This window comes from Heterodontus francisci, chromosome 9, assembly GCF_036365525.1.
Source record: "Heterodontus francisci isolate sHetFra1 chromosome 9, sHetFra1.hap1, whole genome shotgun sequence".
NCBI lineage: Eukaryota > Metazoa > Chordata > Chondrichthyes > Heterodontiformes > Heterodontidae > Heterodontus > Heterodontus francisci.
The window spans coordinates 22,255-44,016 of NC_090379.1; the positions used below are offsets into that span (position 1 = coordinate 22,255).

Sequence of the window (21,762 nt, forward strand, 5' to 3'; positions counted from 1 at the left end):
GTACTGCAGCTTTCCTGTGTTCCCAGAATTCTTCTACAACAGAATCAATGAAGTCAGGATGTTCCAGTTTAGGCTTGAAGATCATTTAATTTCTAGCTCGAAGCCTGTTTTTTGGGTTTAGGCTTGAAGACAAACAGCTTAGAATGACAAAGGTAGTGGTCTGATGTGCACAGTGCAGACTGGGCACATCTCATGTGCAGGACATCCTTTAAGTCACACTTGCCCAAAGATGCAATCTCAGGTACCAGAATTAAGAGTGAGGATGCATCAATCTGTTCTTGAAGCAATCCAATTCTTCAAAAGAAAGCATTTGTTATGGACAGCTACTTTTCTGCAGAATTCCATCTGTAAGTAAAAACAAAGAAGTGCTGCACTCCGGAAGCATCTGTGGAGAGAAGCAGAAATAACGCCACATTAGTGACCCTTCATTTGAACTCGCAATTGTTTATAATGTAACAGGTGAATCAAGTCAAGTGGGGTGGGGAAAGAGAAAAAAAAAAGATAAAGGCAAGGTGATTGGATACAGGGCCACAGAATACGTGACTAGGTCATGCAGCAAAGCCAAACAGTATCTTAATGGTGTGCTGAAAAGACAAAGCCTTACTGCAGAAGTTTTTTTTTATATATAAATTGATGCAAATGAAGAGCCCTGACCTAAAGCACAGAACATTAACAGGGAGCAGGCACCTTATTTTTTTTCCAAGTAACAAACCAACAAAGGGGGACAGTGATGCTCCGACATTGAAATTAATGTTCCGTCTGGCAGGCTGTAGTGTGACTAAAATCAATGATGCTGTTCAAGCTTGTGTTGATATTCACTGGAACACTACAGCAAGTCCAGGACAGGTATGGCTATGAGATTATGAGGGGGGTGCTGTTGCAATTGAAAGCAACTGGAAACTGTTAGGCTTTTGCACAAAGCAAAGCTGTTGTTCAAAGCAGTCACCGCATCAGCGCTTGGTCTCCAGTGAGCACATGACAACCAGCCGATATGGTATACTCTTTGAAAGTGCAGGTAAATTGGGCCAGCACAGTTGTTAGCACCTTCGCCTCACAGCGCCAGCAACCCAGGTCCAGTTCTGGGTACCGCCTGTGTGGAGTTTGTAAGTTCTCCTGGTGACCACGTGGATTTCTGACAGGTGCTCTGGTTTCCTCCCACAGCCAAAGACTTACAGGTTGATAGGTCAATTCTAATTTTCCCCTAGTGTAGGTAGGAGAATGGTGGGGATGTGTTAAGGAATATGGGATTAATGTAAGATTAGTATAAATAGGTGGTTGTTGGTCAGCACAGACTCATTGGGCCTGTTTCAGGGCTGTATCTTTTCATGTCCAAGTCTAAATTGCTGCTAAACATGAAAAGGAGTGTTTGGGCCATTGGATAGTGAAGAGAGGGCAAGTGTAAAAAAAAGGCAGGCGTCACATTCTGCAATTGCATGAGAAGCTGCTGTGCAAAACAGGAAGAAGTGTTGGGATAATGGAGGAGTGGACCAGGGTGTCAGAGGGAATGATCCTTAGGAATGCTGACAGGGGAGGGGGAATATGCTTTTGGTAGTGGCATCACACTGGATGTGGCAGTAATGGCAAGGCCGAATGCTTTGGATGCAGAGGCTTATGAGGTGGAAAAGGAGGACAAAAAGTAACCCTTGTATGTTAGTAGGAAGGAGGCAAAGGGGACAGGGTAGAAGTGCCACTAACATGCTTGACACTAGTCGAGGACCCTGTTGAGCACGGTGGTGCTGAGCAAGGGGAATCTGTTGAGGGAGGGAGGATGGATGGACTGAGATGTACCAGAAGCCTAGTTGTGGAGGGTTGCATCATCCTCAGAACATAACGGAATTAAATAGGTTTCTTGACTCGATGTAGATAGTCTCCCTTCTAGTCAGCCTAGGTTGGACTTGGTGCTTGGCAACGAATCAGGCCAGGTGGCAGATCTCAGTGGGACAGCATTTCAGTGATGGTGACCATAACTCCCTGACCTTTATTATAGTCATGGAGAGGGACAGGAGCAGACAGGGTGGGATAATATTTAATTGGGGGAGGGGGAATTAGTGCTATTAGGCAGGAACTGGGTAGCATAAATTGAGAACAGATGTTCAGGGAAATGCACGACAGAAATGTGGAAGTTGTTTAGGGAGCACTTGCTGTGACTGCGGAACAAACCTATCCAGATGAGGCAAGGAAGGGATGGTAGTGTGAAGGAACCTTGGATGACAAGGGATGTGGAACAGCTAGTCAAGAGGAAGGAAGCTTACTTAAGGTTGAGGAAGCAAGGATCAGACAGGGCCCCAGAGGGTTACAAGGTAGCCAGGAAGGAACTGAAGAATGGACTTAGGAGAGCTAGAAGGGGACATGAAAAAAGTCTTGGCGGGTAGGATTAAGGAAAATCCAAGGCGTTCTACACTTGAGGATCAAGAGGGTGGCCAGAGTGAGGTTAGGGCCAATCAGGGATGTTGGAGGTAGGGGAGGTCCTAAAATGAATACTTTGCTTCAGTATTCATGAGTGAGGGGGACCTGGTCATTTGTGAGGACAGCATGGAACAGGCTGAGGTTAAGAGGGAGGATGTGCTGGAAATTTTGAATGATATGAGGACAGATAAGTCCCCAGGGCCAGACGGGATTTACCCAAGGATATTACGGGAAGCGAGGGAAGATATTGCCGCGCCTTTGGCGATGATCTTTGCATCTTCATTGTCCACTGGAGTAGTACCGGATGATTGGAAGGTGGCAAATGTTGTTCCCTTGTTCAAGAAAGGGAATACGGATAACCCTGGGAATTATAGACCAGTCTTAAGTCAGTAATGGGCAAATTATTGGAGAGGATTCTAAGACAGGATTTATGATTTGGAAAAGCATGGTTTGATTAGAGACAGTCAGCATGGCTTTGTGAGGGGCAGGTCATGCCTCAAGCCTTGTTGAAATCTTTGAAGATGTGACAAAACACGATGAAGGAAGAGCAGTGGATGTGGAGTATATGGATTTTAGCAAGGCGTTTGATGAAGGTTCCCCATGGTAGGCTCATTCAGAAAATGAGGCATGGGATTCAGGGAATTTGGCTGTCTGGATACAGAATTGGCTGGCCCATAGAAGTCAGAGGGTCGTAGTAGATGGAAAGTATTCAGCATGGAGCTCGGTGACCAGTAGTGTTCCACAAGGATCTGTTCTGGGACCTCTGCTCTGTGATTTTTATAAATGACTTGGATGAGGAAGTGGAAGGCTGGGTTAGCAAGTTTGCCGATGACACGAAGGTTGCTGGAGTTGTGGATAGTGTGGAAGGCTATTGTAGGTTGCAACGGGACATTGACAGGATGCAGAGCTGGGCTGAGTAGTGGCAGATGGAGTTCAACCTGGAAAATTGTGAAGTGATTCATTTTGGAAGGTCGAACTTGAATGCAGAATACAGGCTTAAAGACAGGATTCTTGGTAGTGTGGAGGAACAGAGGGATCTTGGGGTCCATGTCCATAGATCGCTCAAAGTTGCCACCCAAGTTGATAGGGTTGTTAAGAAGGTGTATGGTTTGTTGGCTTTCATTAACAGGGGGATTGAATTTAAGAGCCACGAGGTTATGCTGCAGCTCTCTAAGGCCCTGGTTAGACCACACTTGGAATATTGTATTCAGTTCTGGTCGCCTCATTATAGGAAGGATGTGGAAGCTTCAGAGAGGGTGCAGAAGAGATTTACCAGGATGCTGCCTGGACTGGAGGGCATGTCTTATGAAGAAATATTGAGGGAGCTAGGGTTTTTCTCATTGGAGCGAAGGAGGATGAGGCGCAACTTGATTGAGGGGTACAAGATGATGAGAGGCATTGATAGAGTGGATAGCCAGAGACTTTTTCCCCCAGGGTGAAAAGGGCCATCACCAGGGGGTATAATTTGAAAGGTGATTGGAGGAAGGGTTTGGGGAGATGTCAGGAGGTAGGTTCTTTACACAGAGTGGTGGGTGCATGGAATGCACTGCCAGCAGTGGTAGTAGAAGCAGATACATTAGGGGCATTTAAGCAACTCTTGGATAGGTACATGGATGATAGTAGAATGAAGGGTAGGTAGTTAGTTTGATCTTAGAGTAGGTTAAAGGTTTGGCACACTGTGGGCCAAAGGGCCTGCACTGTGCAATGTTCTAATAGCAGTAGGCAATTCAGCCCCTTGAACGTGCTCTGCCATTCAAAACCATGACTGATCTCACCTCAGCATCAACTCTACTTTCCTGCCCATTCTTCATAACCCTTCAAGCCTTTAGTAAAAATCTGTCACATTTACTCAATGCCCTGGCATCCACCACACTCTGGAGTAGTGAATTCCAGAGACCCTTTGAGAAGTAATTTCTCCTCATCTCTGGTTTAAATCTGCAATCCCTTATCCTAAAACTATGACTTCTCATTCTAGTTTGCCCCACCAGAGCAAACATCCTCTCTACATCTACTTTGTCAATTCCCTTAATCATTTATGTACCTCAATTAGATCTCCTCTCATTCTTGTAAACTCTGGAGTCAAGGCCTAAACTGCTCAACCTCTTGAACAAACCCCTTATCTCTCCAGGGTTAAGGAAAATCCCAAAGCCTTTTATTCATATATAAAAAGGAGCAAGAGGATAACTAGAGAAAGGATTGGCCCACTCAAGGACAAAAAAGGAGGAAAGTTATGCATGGAGTCAGTGAAAATGGGAGAGATTCTAAACGAGTACTTTGCATCGGTATTCACCGAGGAGAGGGACATGACGGATGTTGAGGTTAGGGATAGATGTTTGATTACTCCAGGTCAAGTCGGCATAAGGAGGGAGGAAGTGTTGGGTATTCTAAAAGGCATTAAGGTGGACAAGTCCCCAGGTCCGGATGGGATCTATCCCAGGTTACTGAGGGAAGAGAGAGAGGAAATAGCTGGGGCCTTAACAGATATCTTTGCAGCATCCTTAAACATGGGTGAGGTCCTGGAGGACTGGAGAATTGCTAATGTTGTCCTTGTTTAAGAAGGGTAGCAGGGATAATCCAGGTAATTATAGACCGGTGAGCCTGATGTCAGTGGTAGGGAAGCTGCTGGAGAAGATACTGAGGGATAGGATCTATTCCCATTTGGAAGAAAATGGGCTTATCAGTGATAGGCAACATGGTTTTGTGCAGGGAAGGTCATGTCTTACCAACTTAATAGAATTCTGAGGAAGTTTCCCGGCGGAGCAGCAGGAGAAGGTAGCGACTCTTCGGTGGGTGAGTGAAGGCATCAGGAGCTGTGTTTTAAAAGTAAGTACTTACTGTTTTACTTACTGTTTTCCTTGTCTTTGAGTTTCTTTTGGCGCCGGAGGAACCGGAAGCTGGTCGGCAGCGAGGACTCCTGGGTAGGTATTTTCCTTAAAGGTGCGGAGCTGAGTAAACCCGAGGCACTACACATGTAGTGTCTCCCACCCATCCTCCTCCTCTAACTTAATAATAAGACCCTTTTTACCCGCCTCCTCTAACCAAAAAGGACTGAGCAGGTAAGCTATTTACTGTTTTTGTTAATATCTATAGTTGTACTTAACTAAGGGGTAATTGAATAAAAGAAATGGCAGCCAGTGTAGTGTATTGCTCCTCCTGCAGAATGTTCGAGGTGAGGGAAACCTCCGGTGGCCCTGCCGACTTCACCTGCTGGAAGTGCATCCGTCTCCAGCTCCTATCAGACCGTGTTAGGGAATTGGAGCTGGAGCTGGATGAACTGAGGATCATTCGGGAAGCTGAGGGGTTGATAGATAGAAGCTACACGGAGGTCGTTACTCCACAAATCAAAGGCAGCTGGGTAACAGTTAGAGGTGGGAAGAGGTCAGTGCAGGGATCTCCTGTGGTCGTTCCCCTCAACAACAAGTATACAGTTTTAGATACTGTTGGGGGGGACGGCCTATCGGGGGCAGGCTGCAGTGACCGGGCCTCTGGCACGGGGTCCTGCACTGTGGCTCAGAAGGGAAGGAGGGAGAATGGGAGAGCACTAGTCATCGGGGACTCGATGGTGAGGAGTACGGACAGGCGGTTCTGTGGGCGCAGGCGAGACGCACGGATGGTTTGTTGCCTCCCTGGTGCCAGGGTCCGTGATGTTTGTGATCGCGTCTTCAGGATCCTTAAAGGGGAGGGGGAGCAGCCAGAGGTCGTGGTGCACATTGGCACCAACGACGTAGGAAGGAAGGGTGGCACAGATGTTAGAAGTGAGTTTAGGGAGTTAGGCTGGAAGCTGAAAGCTCGGACGGACAGAGTTGTTATCTCTGGTTTGTTGCCGGCGCCACGTGATAGTGAGGCTAGGAATAGGGAGAGAGCACAGCTGAACACGTGGCTGCAGGAATGGTGTAGGAGGGAGGGCTTCCAGTTCCTGGATAATTGGACTGCATTCTGGGGAAGATGGGACCTGTTCAAACAGGACGGGCTGCATCTGAACCAGAGGGGCACCAATATCCTGGGAGGGAGGTTTGCTAGTACTGTTCGGGAGGGTTTAAACTAGTTTGGGAGGGGGATGGGAACCGGACTTGTAATCCAGGGACCAGTGGGTCCACTCAGAAAGACAAAGAGTGTAGTGAGGTATTGGGGAAGGTAGCACTGTCACAGAGGACAGATGGGCACGGAGAAGGGTTAAAGTGCGTATACTTCAACGCAAGAAGCATCAGGAATAAGGTGAGTGAATTGAAGGCGTGGATGGGCACTTGGGACTACGATGTTGTGGCCATCACTGAAACGTGGATAGGTGAGGGGGAGGAATGGTTTTTGGAGGTACCTGGTTATAGATGTTTTCATAAGATTAGGAATGGTGGTAAAAGAGGTGGGGGGGTGGCATTGTTAGTTAGAAATAGTGTAACAACTGCTGAAAGAATTTTCGAGGAGGATCTGCCGACTGAGGCACTGTGGGTTGAGGTCAGGAACAGGAAAGGAGCAGTCACCTTGATGGGAGTTTTCTATAGGCCCCCCAATAGCAGCAGGGAGGTGGAAGAGCAGATTGGGAAACAGATTTTGGAAAGGAGCAGAAGTCACAGGGTAGTAATTATGGGGGATTTCAACTTCCCAAATATTGATTGGCAACTCTTTAGATCGAATAGTTTGGATGGGGTAGTGTTTGTGCAGTATGTCCAGGAAGCTTTTCTGACTCAGTATGTAGACTGCCCGACCAGAGGGGAGGCAATATTGGATTTGGTACTAGGTAATGAACCAGGGCAAGTGATAGAGCTGTTGGTGGGCGAGCACTTTGGAGATAGTGATCACAATTCTGTAGCATTCACTGTGGTAATGGAGAGGGATAGGTATGTGCAACAGGGCAAGATTTACAATTGGGGGAAGGGTAGATATGATGCTGTCAGGCAGGAACTGAGGAGCATAAGTTGGGAGCATATGCTGGCAGGGAAGGGCACGGTCGAAATGTGGAACTTTTTCAAGGAGCAGATAGTAGGGGCCATTGATAAGCATGTCCCTGTCAGACAGGGAAGGGATGGTCATGTGAGGGAACCGTGGTTGACAAGAGAGGTTGAGAGTCTTGTTAGGAAGAAGAAGGATGCGTATATAAAGTTGAGGAAAAAGGGCACAGGCATAGCTCTGGAGGGATACAAGATGGCCAGGAAGGATCTGAAGAAAGGGATTAGGAGAGCTAAGAGAGGGCATGAAAAATGCTTGGCGGGTAGGATAAAAGAAAACCCCAAGGCCTTTTACGCGTATGTCAGAAATATGAGGATGACTAGGGGGACCGTAGGTCCGGTCAAGGACAATAGCGGGAGACTGTGTGTTGAGCCGGAAGAGATAAGTGAGGTTTTGAATGAGTACTTCTCTTCGGTATTTACGAATGAGAAGGGGTGTATTACTGAAGAGGACGGTGTGAAACAGACTGGTAAGCTCGAGGAAGTGCTCGTTAGGAGGGAAGATGTGTTGGGGTTTTTGAATAACTTGAAGATAGACAAGTCTCCCGGGCCTGACGGGGTATATCCAAGGATGTTATGGGAAGCAAGGGATGAAATTGCAGAGCCGCTGGCAATGATCTTTTCATCTTCTCTGCTGACGGGGGTGGTACCAGGTGATTGGAGGGTGGCAAATGTTGTGCCCCTGTTCAAGAAAGGGAATAGGAACAACCCTGGGAATTACAGGCCAGTTAGTCTTACTTCGGTGGTAGGCAAGTTGATGGAAAAGGTGCTGAGGGATAGGATTTCTGAGCATCTGGAAAGACACTGCTTGATTCGGGACAGTCAGCACGGTTTTGTGAGGGGTAGGTCTTGCCTCACAAGCCTGATTGAATTCTTTGAGCAGGTGACCAAGCAAGTGGATGAGGGTAAACCAGTGGATGTGGTGTACATGGATTTTAGGAAGGCATTTGATAAGGTCCCCCATGGTAGACTTATGGAGAAAGTCAGGAGGCATGGGATAGTGGGGAATGTGGCCAGTTGGATTAAGAATTGGCTAACTGATAGAAGGCAGAGAGTGGTCTTAGATGGTAAATACTCAGCCTGGAGCCCAGTTACCAGTGGCGTGCCGCAGGGATCAGTTCTGGGTCCTCTCCTGTTTGTGATTTTTATTAACGACTTGGATGAGGAAGTCGAAGGGTGGGTCAGTAAATTTGCAGATGATACAAAGGTTGGTGGAGTTGTGGATACCGAGGAGGGCTATTGTCGTCTGCAAAGGGACTTGGATAGGTTGCAGTGCTGGGCTGAAAAGTGGCAGATGGAGTTTAACCCTGAAAAGTGTGAGGTCGTCCATTTTGGAAGGACAAACACGAATGCAAAATACTGGGTTAACGGTAGGGTTCTTGGGCATGTGGAGGAGCAGAGAGACCTTGGGGTCTATGTGCATAGATCGTTTAAAGTTGCAACTCAAGTGGATAGGGCTGTGAAGAAGGCATATGGGGTGTTAGCGTTCATTAGCAGAGGGATTGAATTTAAGAGCCGTGAGGTGATGATGCAGCTGTACAGGACCTTGGTAAGGCCTCATTTGGAGTACTGTGTGCAGTTCTGGTCGCCTCATTTTAGGAAGGATGTGGAAGCCTTGGAGAGGGTGCAGAGGAGATTTACCAGGATGTTGCCTGGAATGGAGAATAAGTCTTACGAGGAAAGGCTGAACATTCTAGGCCTCTTCTCATTAGAACGGAGAAGGATGAGGGGTGACATGATAGAGGTTTATAAGATGATCAGGGGAATAGATAGGGTAGACAGTCAGAAACTTTTTCCCCGGGTGGAGCAAAGCGTTACAAGGGGTCATAAATTTAAGGTGAAGGGTGGGAGATATAAGGGGGATGTCAGGGGAAGGTTCTTTACCCAGAGAGTGGTCGGGGCATGGAATGCCTTGCCTGGGGAAGTTGTTGAGTCAGAAACTTTAGGGACTTTCAAACGGCTTTTAGATAGGTATATGGATAAAGGAGAATGATGGGGTATAGATTAAATTGTCCTTGACAGAGGACAAAGGATCGGCACAACGTCGTGGGCCGAAGGGCCTGTTCTGTGCTGTATTTTTCTATGTTCTATGTTCTAAGTGACAAAGTTGATTGATGAGGGAAGGGCTGTAGATGTCATATACATGGACTTCAGTAAGGCGTTTGATAAGGTTCCCCATTGTCGGCTGATGGAGAAAGTGAAGTCGCATGGGGTCCAGGGTGTACTATCTAGATGGATAAAGAACTGGCTGGGCAACAGGAGACAGAGAGTAGCAGTGGAAGGGAGTTTCTCAAACTGGAGACGCGTGACCAGTGGTGTTCCACAGGGATCCATGCTGGGAACACTGTTTGTGATATATACAAATGATTGAGGAAAGTATAGGTGGTCTGATTAGCAAGTTTGCAGACGACACTAAGATTGGTGGAGTAGCAGATAGTGAAGCGGACTGTCAGAGAATACAGCAGAATACAGATAGACTGGAGAGTTGGGCAGAGAAATGGCAGATGGAGTTCAATCAGGGCAAATGCGAGGTGATGCATTTTGGAAGATCCAATTCAAGAGTGAACTATACAGTAAATGGAAAAGTCCTGGGGAAAATTGATGTGCAGAGAGATTTGGATGTTCAGGTCCATTGTTCCCTCAAGGTGGCAACGCAGGTCAATAGAGTGGTCAAGAAGGCATACTTTACTTCATCGGATGGGGTATTGAGTACAAGAGTTGGCAGGTCACGTTACAGTTGTATAGGACTTTGGTTCGGCCACATTTGGAATACCGCGTGCAGTTTAGAGATACAGCACTGAAACAGGCCCTTCGGCCACATTACCAAAAGGATGTAGATGCTTTGGAGAGGGTGCAGAGGAGGTTCACCAGGATGTTGCCTGGTATGGAGGGCGCTGGCTATGAAGAGAGGTTGAGTAGATTAGGATTATTTTCATTCGAAAGACAGAGGTTGAGGGGGCACCTGATTGAGGAGTACAAAATCATGAGGTATAGACAGGGTGGATAGCAAGAAGCTTTCTTCCCCCCCTCCCCCCCCCACCCCGAGTGGGGGATTCAATTACTAGGGGTCACGAGTTCAAAGAGAGGGCAAAAGTTTAGGGGGGATATGCGTGGAAAGTTCTTTACACAGAGGGTGGTGGGTGCCTGGAACATGTTTCCAGCAGAGGTGGTAGACGCGGGCACGATAGTGTCTTAAGATGTATCTGGACAGATACATGAATGGGCAGGAAGCAAAGAGATAGAGACCCTTAGAAAATGGGCAACATGTTTAGATAGAGGATTTGGATCGGCGCAGGCTTGGAGGGCCGAAGGGCCTGTTCCTGTGCTGTAATTTTCTTTGCTCTCTGGAACCAATCTAGTGAACCTCATCTGAACTGCCTCCAGATCCAACTACTTCCCTTTTCAAGTCAGGGGACCAAAACTGTACACAATACTCCAGATGCAGTCTCACTGCTGCTTTGTCTAGTTGCAGCAACACTTCCCTACTTTTATCCTCTATTCCTTTAGCAATAAATGCCAACATTTCATTGGCCTTCCTTTTGACTTGCTGCACCTGCATACTACATTGACAACTCATGTATCAGCACACTCCAATCCCTCGGCATCAAAGCTGAGTTCTCTTGTAACTAATTTGCCTTTCTAACCCTCCAACAAAAATGGATAACCTCACTTATCCACATCAAAATCCATCTGCAAAATTTAGGCACATTCACCTAAGAAAATTACAGCACAGGAACAGGCCCTTCGGCCCTCCAAGCCTACGCCGATCCAAATCCTCTATCTAAACCTGTCGCCCATTTTCTAAGGGTCTGTATCTCTTCTTGCTGCCCATTCATGTATTTGTCTAGTTACATCTTAAAAGATGCTATCGTGCCCGTGTCTACCACCTCTGCTGGCAAAGCGTTCCATGCACCCACCACCCTCTGCGTAATGAACTTTCCACGCATATCCCCCCTAAACATTTCCCTTTGAACTCGTGTCCTTGTAATTGAATCCCCCACTCTGGGAAAGAGCTTCTTGCTATCCACCCTGTCTATACCCCTCATGATTTTGTACACCTCAATCAGGTCCTCCCTCAACCTCCGTCTTTCTAATGAAAATAATCCTAATCTACTCAACCTCTCTTCATAGCCAGCGCCCTCCATACCAGGCAACATCCTGGTGAACCTCCTCTGCACCCTCTCCAAAGCATCCACATCCTTTTGGTAATGTGGCGACCAGAACTGCACACAGTATTCCAAATATGGCCGAACCAAAGTACTGTACAACTGTAACATGACCTGCTAACTCTTGTACTCAATACCCCGTCCGATGAAGGAAAGCATGCCGTATGCCTTCTTGACCACTATTTACCTGCGTTGCCACCTTCAGGGAACAATGGACCTGAACACCCAAATCTCTCTGGACATCAATTTTCCCCAGGACTTTTCCATTTACTGTATAGTTCACTCTTGAATTGGATCTTCCAAAATGCATCACCTCGCATTTGCCCTGATTGAACTCCATCTGCCATTTCTCTGCCCAACTCTCCAATCTATCTATATTCTGCTGTATTCTCTGACAGTCCCCTTCACTATCTGCTACTCCACCAATCTTAGTGTCGTCTGCAAACTTGCTCATCAGACCACCTATACTTCCCTCCAAATCATTTATGTATAACACAAACAGTGGTCCCAGCACGGATCCCTGTGGAACACCACTGGTCACACGTCTCCATTTTGAGAAACTCCCTTCCACTGCTACTCTGTCTCCTGTTGCCCAGCCAGTTCTTTATCCATCTAGCTAGTACATCTGGGACCCCATGTGCCTATCCATAGCCATTTGTACATGTATTTATTGCAATTTAGTTTCACCATTTTAATGTTAGCTTACAATAGCAACATTTAAGAGGCATCTTGACAAATACACAGGGAATATAGGGATACAGTCCCCAGAAGTGCAGAAGGTTTTAGTTTAGACAGACATCAAGATCAGTGCAGGCTTGGAGGGTCAAATGGCCTGTTCTTGTGCTGTACTGTTCTTTGCTCTTGTTAATCTGCAAATTTGGCAAAAGTACCTTCTATCCCTGCATCCAATTAGTTATAGATTGTAAACAGTTGGGGCCTCAAGGAACTAACCTTGTGGCACCCTACTAGTTACATCTTGCCAACCATAAAAGGTCCCATCTATCCTATCCTCTATCCAAGGGGATAAATTGTCCCTACCCACATTTGATCTTAAGTTATGCAGCACATCATCAAATGCCTTCTGGAAGTCCAGATATACTACATGTACAAGATCCCCATTATTCTCTTCACTTGTTACATCTGCGAAGAACTGTAGCAAATTAGTTAAACACAATTTACCCTTCATAAAACCATGCTGACTGATGGATTGTGTTTTGACTTTATAAGTGTCCTATTGCTTCCTTAATAATGGATCCCAACAACTTCACTGACATGTTAAACTAATCTGTAGTTTCTGAATTTGTGCCTCCCTCCCTTTTGAATAAGAGCTTAATATGAGCATTTTTCCAATGCACTGGAACCTTTCCCACATCCAGGGAATTTACAGTTTGTTAACTACTGCCCCTGCCACATACTTCAAGACCCTAAGATGTAAGCCATCAGGCCTTGAGGACTTTTTGGCCTTCATTCACAATAGTTTGCACAGTTTCCCCCCCCCCTATGATGTTCAGAGCAGATGACATTGGCGACAAACTAAGAACAGAATTCTTCCAGGAGCCAAAGTGGGACGTCTAGTTGACAGCTGTTGGAACATGTGGCCTTTAATATTTGTAGACAGCCAATCCCTATTAGATGGAGGGAGAAGTCGAGAAAGGGATAGGTCAGATGAACTGCGTTTTTAAAAAGTGATTTAAGGGGGGGAAATTGGAAGTAAAGTTTATCAAGTTTTCCAGTTCCAGGCAAGAGCAGGAAACTGCACTGTTAGTCAATGTACTGGAAAAAAGTTGGTAAGGGAACAGAGTAAGCCTAGAACAGGTTTGACATATCCCACAAAAAAGACAAGCATTACTAGTACCCATGCAGGTACCCTTATCATTTATTTGAAAGTAAAGAGTGTAGTTGTCGAAGTTGTTCAATTTGAAAGCAGGTTCAGCCAGGGGGAGTGGGGCGGTGGCAGTGGTCATGGTAGATGGGGACTGATCATGCTTCTTTAAAAAGGAAGCAGAGAGCCCTCACACTGTCTTGGTGGGGCACGGAGGTGCAAAGGTATTGGACGTCCATAGTTTAGAGGCAGCAGTTGGGGGGGGGGGGGCACGCGGGGGGGAAGAGCAGCAAATTAGAAATTATCCTGATGAAATATGGCATCTGAAGAGTCACCGATGTACATGTTGGAGACTGGACCACGGAACAATCTATAGTGTCAAGATAGCAAAAAAATAAAAATTCAGTGGGACAGGAACATGCAGAAAACAATGCATCTATCATGGTCATGTTAGTGGATTTTATGCAAGAGTTGTAAGTGGGCTGTCTGGGGTTGCAGGATTCTGAGTTTGGAAGCTGCAGAGGGCAGATGTCCAGAAGGGGGGTTGGGGAGGGGGTGGGAGGCAGCAGTTGGAGACAGTTTGTGAGCTGGTACTGAGCTTCTGCAAGTTGTAAGTCAGGACAACAGAGGAGAACAGTACTCCTCTTGTCTACAGGTTTGTTGACAAGGTCAGGGTTAGACTAGAGACAAAGTGAAAACAGGTCGAGTGAACAAGGGTGTAGAGGAATTTAGACAGCTGATCTCAGACAGAGACACTCTTCAATGACAAGATAGAGAGCAGCTAAGGAGGCACAGCTTGAGAGAATGCTGGAGGTGGCTGAGTGAGTCTGCTGGCCAGGGAGATGACGCCAAGTCAAGAAAAGAAAGAAGAAGTGAGCCTAGAGGCTAATTGTGACAAACATTACCAAGTTCAAGCAGACTATCTTACCTAGTTAATGAAACATGCCAGGTGGCTTTGCCCACTGACACTTCAATGCTCAGACTATTTTAATTTTATACTACAGCTATCACAAGATACAAATTATTCCACGATAGATATTAAACTAAATACACTTTCACACAACTTGGTTGCTTTGATTATAGCTCAGTTGTAATATTTTATGTCCAACCATACTTTTGTGCTTGTACATAATGATTATTACAGGACTCTTTACAGCATCATTGCCTTTGTGTTTTAAGGCTTTGTGATGAGCAGCGTCTGGTACAACTGTTTTCTTCATATTCAATCCTGCATGGTATGCAATAGATAACTATGCCCAACCCCCTGAACAAAAGCATAAATGTAACCTGTAGTAACCTACATTCTATACTGTTTACTGCAATAGGTGTTAAGTGCAAAAACATTGTTTTTGGATCTAATCTGTTATTTGACCATACATTAGACTTGAAGATTTATATCTATGGTAATATGGTCAAGTTAAGCTACATGCATCATTACTTCACATTTGCAGTCTGTGTGGAATTGGTCACATTCTATAGTAGCATCTACTCCATTTAGTCATTAGATACATAAAGTTCAATTTGATTGAAGTATAGTTTACCAAAGTGTACTTAATCCTCAGGTCCATTAGCAAAAAAATTAAATGGTTTTACCTACCTGGAATGTGTGTAACCCAATTGCACTACACACCCAAGCACCAATCTTTGACGATACAAGCTACTGAGATTAACTGCACTAAGAAATAGCAAGCTTCCAATAGCATTTGTAACATTGTAATTAATCAAACTATAACAAGTATCAGCAGGATTTAATCTCTCACCTTCACTTGGTTTTACCAAGCTTCAGCCCAGTAGCTTTTCACTGATTGAAGGTTATATGTTTGAGCATACCTTTGTCCCCAAAGAGGCCAGAAAAAAAAAAAGAGAACGGGCGCCTCACAGCTCGTGACCCAGGTTCAATTCTGGGTACTGCCTGTGTGGAAGAAAATAGAGCAGAATAAATCAAACTTCCTCACATGAGTACTCGCAAACTACTTCATTAACTTGTGCACGAGAACAAACACAGTAGAGCTCACATTGAGAGTCAGTGCGATGTTCTAAAGAATTAGTCAAACAGTGGCAATTATACTATTCTGCAACCAATAATCTTATCATATTTTAATCGTTAATTTGCATTCTAAAGCACCAATATTACAATTTAATTCTTGCTCTAAACGAATAAAATAGTCATTTTCAATCCTTCGTTTACATATCTATCTCACCATTGGCCTTGCAGCTAGTACAGCGCAACAGAAAGAGACATCAGGCTTCAACAACACTCTTATATCAGCCAGACATGGTACATTCCTAAGGAGCAGTTTGCGAGAGAAACATTCTGACCAAGCAAACTCACCCCTAGTCCAAGGATGGCTCACCTCAAGTTCCACACCTGTGTGGAGTTTGCAAGTTCTCCGTGGGTTTTCGCTGGGTACTCCGGTTTCCTCCCACCACCAAAAGACTTGCAGGTTGATAGGTGAATTGGCCATTATAAATTGCCCCTCGTATAGGTAGGTTGTAGGAGAATATAGGCACAGGTGGGGATGTGGTAGGAATGTAGGCTTTGTATAAATGGGTGGTTGGTCGGCACAGACTCGGTGGGCTGAAGGGCCTGTTTCAGTGCTGTATCTCTAAATAAAAAAAAAAAAAGTACAAAACAGGAACAGGCCATTTGCAAGTTGACAAATCAAAGTTAACCCAGCTTCAAAAGGCTGCATACTAATCTGGAGGACTGCAATATTTCCCTTTAGAAAAACATGTCTTTGCAAAACCAAGACCCACTTTTAATCTGGCAGCTTGAACTTAACAGAAATTTTCAAGTTTGGGCCTCTTAAAATGTCTACTTTCTTGCTCCAACTTTCAATTTTTTTTTAAACCTTAAGCTCTAAGGTTAGTCAAAGCACAGTTTCTTTAATAATGTTGGCAATGTTTTTTCAGGTCCACTTTCTTATACAAACCTGTTACTTTTACCAAAGGATGTAAGGTTTTTGCCTAATTTTTCTTCATCTCCATTTTGTACCAATTTTGAGCTCTGCAGCATTTGACTCAGATTGATTAACAGCTGAAAAGGGAGGTTCAGATTTAGTCTGACCTATGTTACAGACCACATTTTATACCAGCTAACTGAACAAGGTTGCACCCTAGTCTTAAAAATCATAGGACCAATTTTTAAAAAACTAGTGGTACCCCAGTTTTTCAATTTGTGAACTGCTAGTTTTTCCTCAATCTTGGAGAGCAAATTTGAACTGAGTTTAAAAAGTTAGATTGTTAAATAAGGATGCTTGAGCACATCTTTTTCAAGAGACTTCAAAAACACTGCCTCTTCTGCACTTATTGCATCTCATGCTGAGCTGCCAGATTTTACAAAGCTATTTTCTGACCCATATAAAATTCTGGACCCAAGCTGCTTTTTACTGAGTATTGCAGATTACACTAATTCTTTTCCATAATTAATAGTGCAGAATTAAATGCAGCAGCTTTTTACAAAGCAAGGTAAATGACTAAATTTCAGCTCCCCTCTAATAGACAGCTTTAACAGATTTACCAAAGTTTCACACTACAGCTTTTCAAAACCTTAACACAGACCAAGCTGGATTTTCTCCAACCAAGCTTTAAACACCAGCTATTCAGATACCTTCACATTTGCACCCCCAGCTCAATTTAAAGCCCTGATGCAGACTGATGGTGCTTCCATGAGATCTCTGCTTTCATGCAGTATTGCCAGCTTTCCACATACCTGGATCATTTGACATTTGAACCAGACTAGACATTGCTATCTGCTTTTATTTGCCAAAGTGTTGCAAAGCTCAAGTTAAACACAGCAGCTTTGCCAACAGGTTTAAAAATTAGACTTGATACCAGGCTGGAGCCAAGCAGCTTTTCTAGACTAAAGTTAAAGCCAAACTTGAGCCTGCAGGCTGTCATATTTTTAGTGACCTGAAATTATGAGTTCATGACACCCAGCTTTTATTGCAACTGCAGTTTGAGGCCAGCAGCTTTTTCATGACTAACATAAAAAGTAAAACACTTACAATGTTGGAGAAACTGCTGCTCTGTTAATTACCAGTTGCATACAAAAATGGTTACCACACAGCCTTTTACTGTGCAGTAGAGAATTTTCAAACCTACGATTGTTCCTTTTAACGAGGAGTTTGCTACCCTGTGCTTTTGGGGCACTTACAGTTGCAAGTGACCAATTTCACAGCCTTTTGTTGAGTGCTATTTACAGAGTGCTTGAGACCAAGTTTGTAGCCTGCAGGTTTACACAAACTAATGTTGCAGACCAATATTTGATACTAGATCGGAGGCCCACACTTGAATACATGAACACTCCAATTTCAGTCAAAATTGTTAAAGCTAAGCAGTGTTTTTCTTCAAGCCGCAAGACAAACTGCTTCCTCTACGCAAGTGTTGTAGACCATAAGACCGAAGTTTAAACCGGACTTAAAATTCAGTTACAAAATGGTTCAGCTCGCAGCTTTGTAGTTTATTACTAAATTCATATTTAGACATTTACAACGCACCGGCTTTCTACATACCAAGGATAGACTAGGGTTTTTAAACCAGCAGCTTGTCCCAGATGGAACTATGCAACTTTGTAACCAACCATGCAGATACAATTAGCTAAAACACAGGCACAAGCTTCCAAGCCCAAAGGTCACATATGAAGCTCAAGTCACCCAGCTTTTTTACTGACTAAAGTTGCATCTTGCTTTTGTTCGCACTTCTGAAGACCAACGTTCAATCCAAACATCAATAGCTGGAGCTTTTTCACAGCCACGTCAAACTGGTGACCCATGTTAAGGCCCCCCAGATTTTTAACCTTGGATTTGTGAAAGGACAGCTGAAGACTCAATTTGACCGCAGAAAATTTTTACTGCTCCAAATAATCAGGTGAGATGCCCCGGCTTTTTAATAAAACATAGCAAGGTTGAGCCCTGCAATTCATTTACAGACGAAAGGTTGCATGCCCAGCTTGTTGCCAAAACTTGTTACACATGAAGGTTGAAACCCCAACTGCTTTTCACAGCAAAGTTCCAGGCCCAGCTATTTTAACTGCAGTTTTTTTTTCTCCACGCCTCTTGGGTATCAATCTGACCAAGGTTGATAAAAATATATGAGTGCAGTTCTGACTTGAGAATCAAAGTGAAAGTCCAGCATGGTTTTTTTTTTAAATAAAAGTCACCAGAGCCTGACATTTTGTCCACAATTTATCAACAGACCACATTTGAGCCTGGTAGCTTTGGTCAGACACAAGGTTGAATGCAGAGGTAGAAGCTGGCAGATTAGAACAAGGTTGCAGGCTAAAGTGAAACCTGGCTTACTTTCAAAATTACCACCAATATTTCACATCAAGTTTAAGCAAGAAAGCTTTGTAAAGCCATTGCACACCACGTTTGACAGGTACAGCTTTAACACATTAAGGGTTCACATCAGCTTCAGAAGTTACACCCCAGCTTTTTTTTTACAAGTTAACATGTGAAGCTTCAGATTCCAGTCCATCCCACAGTAATAGACAAGAGTTGATGACTGCAAGTTCAGACCAAAACTGATTCTGGCAACTTTAAAAAAATTGAAGTTGAAACCCTCATCTTCAGGCTGACAAATTACAAACAAAATGCTCTTGCCATTTTTGGTAGAAACATTTATATGCCAATGTTGACTTTCATGACCAGAGTTCTAGATAAATTTTGACCATTGCTGCTTTTGGAGTCATGATGCAGATCAAGTGATTCTCCATCCACTATATAATAACAGATGTACATACTTATTTACCTCAATATACTGGAGACACAATTATCTCATGTTAAAGGGAGGAACTCCATACCCTCAACTGAGGCATGCTCGAGGTTTGCTACCAAATTTTATTATGCTTTGAAACATTTGCATTTCTGACTGTAGAATGGCTTTTATTTAAGCTCCTATCATTAATGTGCATTTTTTCTCTTTGATCTTGATTAAATCTTCTCCATACAACACGTGTAGTTTAACCCAACTCCACATTTAGCATGGTCAAAATCTTAATGTTAAGAATTTTATTGTTAAGCTAATGTTCTCTTCGAATTTGTTGACAAACGAACACTCTTGCTTGGTACCAACTCATTAAGCACATTGTGTTTTACATTGAAAAGCACATTTACAGGCAAGATAAACGCAACATTTCACACTGCATAACCTCTATAATCCAGAACATTTATATGAATGACGAGATGCTGTGCAAATACTTAATACACTGGAAGCACATTTAAACTGCATGTGTCGAAGCTAGTTTATGATCGAATAGTGATACCAAAAAAAAAATGCTTGACACACCCAAAGTCAATTAAATGCTCCGAAACATTGAAACGGTGTCCCGTTGAGCAGAACGCTACCGTGAGCTCGATTACTGACATACTCACATCTCCCAATTTGCGCTTCATGCTCTGCAGTTTATCATGATCATGCAGTTATATTTAAAACCATCATCCCTATTTGGATCAAGCTTGATAGCGCCAATAGAACAGTATTCAGCCAGTGCAGTTTAATCTGTTTCAACATCGCAAGTCCCTTCTCTGCTCACACCTTTAATGACCTTAGTCTCTAATTTAAATGAGATGACACTAAAAACACACTTTTCTTGCCATTAAAAAATGCTACATTTTGCTGCTACAAAAGGACCTCTTAGTTAATTGGAAAGGCCTTTGCTGCACTCTTGTCGGATTATTAACTTCCAGACTGAACGTACAAACTAAAACAATTTCTATGCCGGCAGGATTTACAGATGATTTGCATATGCGAGCTGCATTTGAGTTTATAAAAACACATTCACATGACTTCAATCTCAATTCGACATTGTCGAGTTTAGGATAGCCACCAAAGCCCCTCACATATCCACTACCTCCCGGTGTGCATCTTTCCACATTACCAAGATTGTAATATCTTGGTCTTTGTCATTAAGACCTTTGAACGCGTCATGAATTTTGCTCCTTTTCCCTCGTTTGTGGCATTGAGGAGTTGATTGAACTCTCGTGACTGAGAGAACAAAGTAATAAAGAATAAATATACAAGTTAGAACTAAAAAAGTGCACACTGCAGTTCTACCGTTCTAATCTGCTGACTGCTCGATTTGAATTCTGCTTTGTCTTATTTTTGTCCAACCAATTCTGAATTCGCACCACTGCGCCTAATAGGAGTTGCTGTTAATACCGTCTTTACCAAGTATTTGCAATGTACCAACCCTTAGGTTTCCTTAAAACATACTGGAAATTGAGCGTACCATTTCACTCAAGAACACAACAAATGCATCATTTCTGACTGAACCGTTTGAGGAACGAAGAGCATCACAACAAAGTTTTTTTCTGTAGTATTTAAGTAACCACTTCGCCTTCCAACCGTTTCAGGCGGTCAAATTAGATAAAAAAGTTTAATCCTGCGTTAGGTGATTCAGTTTAACTGAACCGAACTGAAACATTGACGCTCAGGATCAATTTCAGCCCGACTTCGTATTTGTACGCAAACAATCTCCAAATCTACAGTACGAACACTCAGACCAAGAGGCGGCGACTTAAACTATTTTTTGAGGGTGTTACTGCAGAACTAATAGTCACCTTCAGTAGAATACGTTATGAAAACCCCAATAGCATTTTAATTCAGCGTTACAAATTTCATGTGCTTGTTCCACCCCTTCAAACACTATTGAATGAATGAGTTAGCTGGAACGACCGACGATGAGTGCGAGTTCCAGCTGGAGAAATGAAGACCGAGCTTGAATCGCAATTCCACGGTCATGAAGCAAGTCGGATCAACAGAAGTTAACTGTTTTTAACAATTACAGGCTTCAGTTCTCGCCTCTTTCTCCCCACTTCACACAAACAGTATAGCTAAGGAAATGAAACCTTTTCTTTCCAGATGCGTTTCTAATGACTACACAATACTTGACAGCGTGGTGAAAACAAACATTTAGTATTGTATTTTTGGAAGTTTCCGTGTATTCTTCAAACTACAAGATATTACTAAGGGTCGGTTGCCACGCTCTCCATTCAAGGTTCTTTACCTTGACTCTCCGGCATGAAGCACAAAGGTACCAAGTACCAAACCAATTATTATTAACAAGGAGCCATTATGAAGGCTTTGGAGAATTCTATTTCAACCTTTAACATTTGTAATTAGAGTTGAAAACTTGAGTTACGTAATTGGCATAAAACAGGAGAGTTAACACCGAAAACTGCCGTGACAGAGACGCATACAATTGGGACTCTGGCTGGTGAGATCGCTTCAACTTTTAAATTACTCGCCACGAATACACAGAAGCACAAATTTGATCACAAACCCATTTTGCACACGAATAAGTTTCTGTAATCATTGACTTGCATTGTATTTACACAACGTCGCTTCATAAACAAGTTCAGATTTTTCTCACCTGCTCCTAGGCAAAAAAACGTTTAGTGACTACATTTATTCCAAGAATCAA

General features: G+C 43.8%; 1 long non-coding RNA gene across 1 annotated transcript; it reads right to left on the bottom strand.

The window, feature by feature from the left end:
* Positions 1-212: 212 nt before the first annotated feature.
* On the bottom strand, positions 213-15,937 carry LOC137373415 (uncharacterized). The gene is made up of 3 exons (XR_010975627.1): positions 15,692-15,937; positions 15,098-15,249; positions 213-385 (listed from the first exon to the last, which is right to left on the bottom strand). It is a non-coding gene; the product is annotated as an uncharacterized lncRNA (long non-coding RNA).
* Between the last annotated feature and the right edge of the window lie 5,825 nt (positions 15,938-21,762).